The sequence below is a fragment of the Plectropomus leopardus genome, chromosome 6, assembly GCF_026936395.1.
Source record: "Plectropomus leopardus strain MGB_pleo_1.0 chromosome 6, ASM2693639v1, whole genome shotgun sequence".
In the NCBI taxonomy this organism is placed as follows: Eukaryota; Metazoa; Chordata; class Actinopteri; order Perciformes; family Serranidae; genus Plectropomus; species Plectropomus leopardus.
Genome location: NC_142181.1, coordinates 9,787,300 through 9,797,250, shown reverse-complemented (window position 1 = coordinate 9,797,250; position 9,951 = coordinate 9,787,300).

Below are 9,951 nucleotides of genomic sequence, written 5' to 3'. Positions count from 1 at the left end.
TAACCCCCTGGTATGATATCAGTGTGCAGCAGCAATTACAATGCTGTCTATGTTTACTGATCTTTGATCTTACAGTCCAAAAGGATTACTGTTATATCAAACAGACTTTACAGCATCATTCCACAGAGTCATCAGCTAGCGATCCCAAATGCTAAGTATTAACTGCTGGTCTTGTTCAAAAGAAACATATGTACTTGATATTTGCCATGCAGCTCAGCTCACAATCCCCCACTGTGATGCTCCAGGTTTCATCTGATCATGGCCTGACCTGTGGGATTCACTTATGATCAAAGCTTTGGTGAGTGTTAACTGTCTTTTGGACAGCAGCCTTACCAGGATAGTACTCACCTTACCTTTGTATACATTTCTCAGCAGGTGATACAGGTTGTGACAGTGCTAACAGAGCGGGCAAAGCTAATGTCAAACAATGACAAGGAAAGAGTCTGGACAGAATGGACAGGACCGGGCTGATACCAGCGAGTAACGTTACAGGGCCAGGGACAAGAGGAGGACGACGAGCGACATGACAACTTCTCAACAGGTGAGACCACTAGTGCTAAGCAAGCACTACTGTGACAGTTTATGGAGATAGCCAGATAGCCAAATTCTGTTTTCAATAAATTCTATGATCTGTTATTTTAGAATAGTAGACATTGCTATGGATTCAGTTCTGATCCCTATCAATATATGCATGAGACTCTTATCATCACCCTCAACATCATCATAGAGTGCAATTAATAATTTCACATCTGTCGTTATTGTAATATGACATGCATCTGTTTCTATTATTGCTGTGCCTCTCTCCTCTTCTCTCCCCCTCTCCTCCCCTCTCTCTTTCTCTGTCCTTTTTGCCATGATTGTATTTCATTTGTTATTTACAACATCTATTGCACGTCTGTCTGTCCTGGAAGAGGGATCCCTCCAAAAAGGAAAAACCCCAAAAGGATAAAAGGTCCCCCTAAGTTAATATGGAACCCCGGGGTTATACTGAACCTCTCTGCAAATCATCCTCTCAGGGTTCATTTCGCAATACATGATCCATTTTGCTGTTAGTTCTGAGTGTTCCTGTAAATCCTGTTGAGACGCAGGTGAATATGCTGTATGTCTGTGCTGTGTTGGCATTAATTTAGTGTACCTGGGTCCTGTGTTGTATACCATGTGTCAATGAGGTACAGGTGATATAGGCCTACAGGTGTTTTTTTGTGCTTATTGTTCTATTGGCTTGCAGGTGAATGTTTGCTGTGTTGACGTTAATTTAGTGTAAGTGGGTTCTGTGTTGTAAAACCTGTGTTGATGAGATATTAGTGAATTTAACTGTGCCTACTGTGCTCTAGGCTTTGAGTTATGTAAGTGCTGTTTAGATGTTGGCGGTGGGCCGGTCCACAGGAAAAATGCCAGGGCCAAATTTTGTTCCCAGTCTGACCCTGTTCACATGTAAAGTAGTTCCTCTTGTCTTTATCAGATTAGCATATGATGTGTAGAGCATGAGATACAAGCTTTGACTGCAAAACCTTATTTAGAAAGTGAGGACTGTTGTTGTTAGTAAACTTATTCACAATTGTATGATTCAACATTATTACTCAGCTAATTTCAAGTTTGGTTTCACAGTCAGGTTTAAAAACATTTAACTACTTTAAAATGCAGGTGCTCCGCTCAGTCACATTAAGTAGCTTACAATCAAAAACAAACCTCTCCAGATCACTCACTCATTACCGTGTCATTCAGGGGATCACAACAGCCTGGGTCCTTGTACCCCATCGCAGAAGACTAGAGGTAATATTGATGAGCCTCTGTGGTGATTGTCCACATTCATTTGATGTGGTGGACAATTACTGCCCCAGCTGAGAGCTCTGTGTGTGTGTGTGTGTGTGTGTGTGTGTGTGTGTGTGTGTGTGTGTGTGTGTGTGTGTGTGTGTGTGTGTGTGTGTGTGTGTGTGTGTGTGCGTGCGTGCGTGCGTGCGTGTGTGTGTGCGTGCACGCATGAGCGTGCGTATGAAGCTGTGTTTCAATGCATACATTTGTGGTGATACAGATGCTGACAGAAGGTGTTCATCATTCTCCGTGTCACCAGAGCATCTGCCTGCGCACTCCTCCAGGCATTGTGGTTCAATCAACAACAGCTGGTTATTTCAGCAAAAGGAGGAGGACTAGCTTGCCTCTTTAGGCTTCAACAGGCTCTGGCTGAAGCCTCAGTGGTCTGAAGCCTGTGGCTTCACAACTGAAGAGCATATTTCAAATCTTTCTTTCATTTAAGACTGCCCTTTAACAAAACATTGGCACTTGGTGTGGTCGACATTCTTCAGTTTTCTCAAGGGCAAAAGCAATATTCTGAAAATATGAGACAAATAAGTCTTAGTGTTATGGGATTTATAGCATCAGGACAGTTCATATAGCATCTGATTAATAGTGAACCACAGGCAGTCCTTTGTAATTTTCACATATTTTTCTGTGTGATTTTCTACATTTTTGTTCTTTAATAGAGAAACATACAATCCTGGGGCACTGCAATTATTCTTAAAGCCAACATTAGTTTTACCATGTTTGGCACAGTTCTCAAAGAAGATCCCTCACCAAGTGCATATGAATCTGCTTGCACCGCCAAAATTTAACAACACAACAATAAGTGGTGCTTTGACACATTATTGACCCTAAAAGAGCTTCCACACATCAACAAAACTGATCTCTCAGTTAGGCTCACCAGCTTCCAGAATTTTGTCATTATGGTAAAATGTTTAAAAATGTGCTCAAAGTTACCTCTACAATCATTTATCATGTTGTATTAACACCAGCGCATAGAAATCTCTCCTCTCGAGGCCTTTTCCTATTTCCATACAAAAATGTTTAGAGCAGGAAATGCATTTTTACAAATCCTCAATGGACAAGCAAATAATTTATCTGACTTTTATTTTCCAAATGATTAAATGTGCAATGCACGCCTCCCTCTGCATGGTGTAATTTAAATTTTCAACATGGCAGACAGCTGCATACGTCAAACTGTCAAAATGTCAAAATGTCAAATATAACCTTCAGAGGAAAAATACAAAATTAGACTGGCAAGAGGAGATTACAGAACACTCAACTGTATCATCATTGGCTATTAGTTTAAAGCTCAGTGGTGTGATGGGTTTAATTTGTGATAAAGAAACATCAGTTGGTAAACAATAGGATGGATTATTGTGAGACGAATCAATATTTCCACCACACTGCATGAGAAATTACACGTATTGGTTGGTGAACTTTAAAAAGGTCACTGTCAAAGCTCATAATTGCTGTTAGCAACACAAGTTAAGCAGATAAGATGCTGAATGAAAGTAATCCAGATGAGCCTTGGCCTGGTCATGCTCTGTGTCCAAGAGCCTGTTGATACTGATAATACAACAGAGATCTATACAAATGTAGATAAGGGGATTTCAGTTTTCTTTGTGTTATTAACATGGGGCGGTCACAAAGGGCACACATGTGTTGCAGTAGTAGGTCATGCTTAATATGCAGACTATGCAAGTGAGTGGCAGTATGGAGCAGAACTATTACTCAGATTTGGCAAAAACTGCAGTGACAGAATGGCTTTCTAGTATAACAGGTGAAAGAAGGTGTGCTACCAGATTTCAGTATTTCATGAAAGAAATGCAGCTTTTGCAGATGCAGGACAGAGACTTGGAGATCTTAGTGTACAAGAATGTTTGTTCTTCATCTTTGTCTGAAATCTGGCTGTTCACAAAGCTACAAGACAAACTGCAGCTCACAAAATAGCTCAGCCTGACACTAGCTGGTCTGTGATGTTGTTTTAAGCCCTTGGAGAAAAGGCATTTCTTAGAGATTCAGATGGCACAGTGGGAAATGCAAATGCACCCACAAGATTTCTCCCTGTCAGGCTTATGAAAAACTGGAGTTAATTTTATTTATTGTAATTCTTATTCATGTGTCATAACATTTTAAATGTTGGACTTTGTAGATTTTGTGAAAAGCACTGAGGCTGTAACATCTTTTTTAAATTCTAACCCACTTCAAGGGCAATATTTGGAAAATACAAAATTACGCTGGAGAGAGCTGAATTATCGATTCATTTCCATTTGGTTTTAAACAATTAAGCTAAAGATGTGTGAGTGAAATTAATTTTATTATTATTAGATTTATTGTATTTCCAGGTTTCCTATCGATCTATCGATCTTTTGACTGTGTTGTGTGTGCGTGTGTGTGTGTTAGTTTTTGTCATCCACCCCATTCAAGGTGAATCCAGATGACTGGAATAGGACCAAATGCTCTTCCTGTCTCCTTATTGTGTTTTGATGTGATATCCAATCAGCGTGTCTTCTTCTTGCTCCACTTGGTCATTAGAGATCTTTAGCATCCTGACAGGTCTCTCAATTAAAACATCAGTGCAATACAATAGCCATTCATGATTGTAATGTCACACTGTAATGTGTAATATTGTGCGAGAATTGTTGTTCTCTGGACTATTGTTTCCGTGGGATCTATAAGAACACAAAACTGGGAACTGAACAAAAACTATAGTAACCCTGTATGTCATAGTGACGGAAAACTAGAGGACACGGGTTGTGTGATTGACTGTGCCTTTTTATTTACTGTCTGTTTGACGGATAGCTCAGTGTGCGTGATCAGCAAATATTAAGCAGGTAAACATCAGGTCAAAGAAAAACAGTGGTCCTTGGTGACTATCCAACCGAAGCGCTCCATGCATGAAATTACTCGTCAGTGTCAAGCATGTGCAAAGTAACAAAACCACGAGCTGGCTGAGTGAATAGATCTCAGTATCATCAAATATAAAACCTGTTTAAAATCCACAATAGCATTCTGCCTGTAGAAAACACATTTAATACAGTTTTAGAACATGTTAATGAGAAAATGTTTATGTTTTAAAAGACTAAGTGGAGACATTTCTTCCTGAATGTCAGAAAACTGTCAGTTAGTCCGCACTCACCTTTCATTGTCATCTGCTCAGATAGTCACGGTAATCGTCCCATTTGCCTTCTCCCTGCCCTCTTCTAAATGTGCCCCAAATCTGTAAATTGATTTGAAACCTTTTCGTTAGTCACTGCTTTTCATTATCAGCCTCGGCAGTTCACACTGTTAGGAGACGCTGGCACATTATCTAAGAGCCCACTCTTAATGTCTCCCCCACCCGTCCACTAATCTGCTTATCAGCCACTGATAGCATGGGCTTGAATGGGCTCCACTAATGCCAGCTACTCAAATAATGGTCTTTTCTGAACAGTAACATTTCGAAATATATTGCTTTAAATGATGCATATGCTGTAAATGCACCTGCCTCATGGATTGAGGTTCTCAAAATTCATTAATTTTCATTGATATCAAGGGCTTTAGATTTTAATATGTGATAAAAATAAATAAATAAAAAGACTGTGTTGTCAGTATTGGGCCAGAGTAATAAACCCTTCCCCTTTATTTGGTGCACAGTGAATTTTATTTGATCCGTGGGAGGCAAAAGCACAGAATGGCAAATATCAATATGTGGGTTGTCACTCTTCTTTGTGTCTGTCTGCTTCTTACTGATACAGAACCAGCAGCCAGGAATATTACATGAAGATCACAGCCCAAAAAAGACCCCTCTCACTATGCTGATTAGAATAATCAAGTTAGACACACTATAGTACGACAGCAGTGTTCTGTGACAATGTGGTGATTTAAGAATTGTAAAGGCTACTTATGGAAGATGTGTAAGATCTGATAAATTCATATCCATAAAATGTTCCTCAGATTAAATGCTTTCTAGTGAGGCCACAAATCTTTCTATGTGTGGTAGTAAATTGCCAGTGTCATGTCTCTAATTGTAATTGAGCAAATAATAAAATGTTTATGCTTCCATCTAAACACAGAGTACACCATATGCCAAGCAATCACAATCCAGCAGCCAGTTACAAGCAAACAATCAGTAAGTGTTAAATTTTAACCAAGCAGACAGAGAGTCTTGTCTACTTGAAGATTCCTTAAATATAAATGCTGCTCAGACACAGGTTGTTTTCATGAACTTTTACTGTCACTCTGTGTTTATCTAGAAGTGGCAATGCACCCCAATGTGTGACATCACATGACCAACTCAGAAAAACAGGACTTTCCCTGAGGAGACTTGTGTTTGGAACTGCGTGAAGTTAACTTTGCGTTATTTTAAGGTACATCGTCATTATGCGTCTTTTCCTAAATCTCACATAATGCGACTTTATTTGCCTGAACCTAAAGATGCCCAACCATGGTACTTTTACTAAACCTAACCAAAGAAGATTTACCTACCTAAATCTAACCTACATGACTGTATGTAAGGTGTGTACATTAAGTACGTAACATCATTTGTTGAGCACTAATTCATGAGACAGCCTGCTGTATGTGCATTTTGCTAAAATATAATTTAGACAACATAATCTGTAAATGCCAAAGATATGAAGTTTTATTCTGTATTTTTTTCATGTCATTAAATTCTTTGAAAAGACTGAAACCTAGAATAAATTCTAAGAAAAAGAATTTTCTGCTTTTCCCAAGTCTTATATTCCTCTGTGCCATAGAGCTCAACTGTCATCCAAAAACTATTTAAAACACATCAGTGAGGCACGCTCTTGCTCTGAATGACATATTTCTACATTATGATGAACCTGGGCACTGTTTATTTTCATGATTTTCATTGCATTAGTCCACTTTTGAAAATCCCTAGATGCCATCAAAACCTTCAAAAGACATGGCTATACCACACACATGCAACGTCTGGTGGCAACTAAATGCTAAATGCTTGTATTCACATGTGGAAAAGAAAGGTATCAAATAAGGTACTCTAAAGTTACTGGTATTGATGTCATAATGTGGCAGCCTTTGATATTTTGTTGCTAACCTGCTGAAATTTTAGTCATAATGACTAGCTTATGACATGCACTAATCTGTATATCCATATCTATATCTATATATATATCTGTGTGTGTGTGTGTGTGTGTGTGTGTGTGTGTGTATGTATGCATATGTATATATGTATGTATGTATATGTATGTATATAGTAGAGTCTGGTCTAATATGTCATCATGATGCATTCATAAGTGTAAAGGATGCATGAAAAGCTATAAGAATACAGAGCCACTGTTATTTTGCTACTTGTAAAAGAAATATTATAAATTCCTCCGGTGTCACAGTCTGACTTCTGAGTTGGATAACATTCGTTAGAGGATCAACCAGCTTATTCCCCTTCATTTGATTTACGATGGCCTATCTCTGTTTGTGGAATTTGCCTACATGATAGCGCTGTCAGATATAACCAAGATAAAGTGTCGGTGCTGTGTCGGGCGTATCTATAGGGATTCCCTCTGTGTCATTATGACTAAACCTTGTTTTCTTATGTACCCAGCCATTGGTTTTTATCACCCTGTATCTCCTCTCTCTGGGTACATAACAGAATTTGGATTGGATGAGGAACTAATGAGAGATATGAGAAAAGCTAGAACACATGAATCATTTATTCAAGCCTATAGTGACTCCAATTCCTCTGCAATCTCTGTGACTGTTTTTTTCTTTTTACTGTTTGCTATTGTGAGGCATTTATATGTATGGTAAAATCTCTTAATATCCCAAGCATTGTATTTCTCTTCAGTGAGGAAACAATATCATCATTCAGTCACCACCATAACATATCTATGGTATAGGAAATGCCCATACCGTAAGTCCTCCAAATGAAATGACAAAATTCCTCATTTGTTCATGTCCTTTGCAGTGGCATGCAGAAGTTTTTTCGATCTGATGCCAAACTTTCACAAAGCATTGTTGAAGGACAAATCCATCTAATGAAGTGACAATGCTATAGTTAGATGTATGCAATGCATACATTGTGGTTGCTATTTTTAAACACAACTCTCAAAGTTGCCTCTTCTCCCTACACTTGTGCATAAACTGCAAGGTGTTCTTATTGGAGCATTTCATTTGCTGTAATTGAAAAGCAGATACTTTAGTGAGCTAACTAAACTGACCACAAGCACCCACCTGTCCAACAGGCCAACTCTCTGTTGCTCTACATTCCCGTTTCGCTCCTTTCATGCTCACCTACAAAGTGAAAGCCAACTTCAGATTCACTTTAGTTTTGGATCAAGCTTTGTCCACTTGGGGTTTTGTCCCGCTCTATTTGCACTTTTTTGGGGCTGTGTCCACCATTCTTGTAGCTTCCTACTGTATGTGTGCTGCTTATGGTCTGGCCCCATGGTCGCTACCTTGTGTCCTAACCTAACCTGCTATAGCAACACAGCCAGGAACATCATGAACAAAGTAAAATCAGAAGAAAACAGGAAGATACAAGCAGAGTCAGGTCTCTGCAGATAAATGCACCACCACAAACTTCTAATGGGACATACGTGATGATCAAGAGGAAGTACTTTTCTATCAGACTTTAGGCTAAATTGACTTTGGAAAATCCTGCATAGTACACCTTTAAGATCTGACTCAAAAACAACCGGTTTAGGTCAGCATTAAGTTCAAAAATAATTTGGGGTTAAATAAGTGCTTTGTTAAAGTTAGTGAAACATTGTGGTTAGGTTAGGGCTGACTGTGAGTGTCAGGGAATAAATGGGCTGTATATCTTTTATAGAGCTGGTTTGATAGAATTGGTGGTTATGATTAAAATGACTCGTATTTTAGGGGGCATTTGTCAGCATGTTTACAATAATAAGCATGTGGATAAGGGTAGGGATCAATTGTGATCATGATTCAAAGAAATGAGAAGTAGGAAATAGGAAACAAACAGCTGTCTCCAAATTTAGAGTTTTGTTTTGTTTACCCAACCATCCATCCATCTCCTTCCTCTGTGATCTTTGTCATTTATGGCTGCTGGAGGGTTTTGACAGTTGACCATAAACATATGTCATTTGTAACCCTGCAAACACAAATCTGTGGTAACATCACTCAGCACCAAAGATCAGCCAACAGATGGGGCCCTCTAGCTAGTGTCAGCAGTAGATATCAGGGTTTTCATAGATTTGGGTTTGGTGTTGGGTCAACATATTTGCTCCCTGTCTGCATTTCTGTCTGGTTTACAGTGGAGCATCGATATTGGTTCTGCAAAACCCCGCATCGCATTAAATGATGAAATCTTTGAACACTCACAGTTTTTAGACTACAGTAGTTTTATGTTAATGCAATTAAAAATGCAAACAATATACTACAAGGTTTAGCTGCCATTCCTAGTTAATACTATTAGCAATGATGCTGCATAGGAGTATAAACTTGATTTAAAATAACATACTCTTCTCCAATCCCTATCAATATGTATACTGCTGACCATCAAGATGAAGCTTCTGCTCACACGTTTCCATTGGGCTGATAATTAGGCGACTTAGTGCTGAGATTGTTGTCATGTTTAAATATTTTGGAAACGCAGACTGGTTCTTGTCATGGAATGGGACATAAATGTGAGCCTGAAACATCAGGGGTGAAAATGTGGCATGTCAGTCCACCACCCTGACCTCCACAACTTTTCTCTCAGCTGCATTATATCAACATCAGAGCACTTCCTGCAATACTTATTATACACTATGCACGATTGACTAGTAAGAACATAAGTCCTGTGGAGACTCAACAAATAATGTCTCATCATATATGTTGTAATTCTTCTTCTTGAGTTTTTATTAACTGGTTACTTTCAAAAAGAAAACTGAAGCACTGACAGGAGTGATGGAGGCTAGGTATTAACTGGCAAGTTGTATTAATAGAAAGAGTGACACTTTCATTAGAGTAACAGGAGGTTGTCTTAAATGGAGTGTCACATCAGTATTTTGGACTCTGTGAGTTTGAGTCTGTGTGTGTGTCTGTGTGTGTGTTTTTTTCTTCAAGCCATGTGTTCATTTCAGTATCCTGATCTAAAAGGGCACATAGTTATTTATGACTTCTAATATGTAATGTGTAATAATATCCCACGGTAATAATTTGAATTTCCCTCTATGCAAGTTTGGGTGC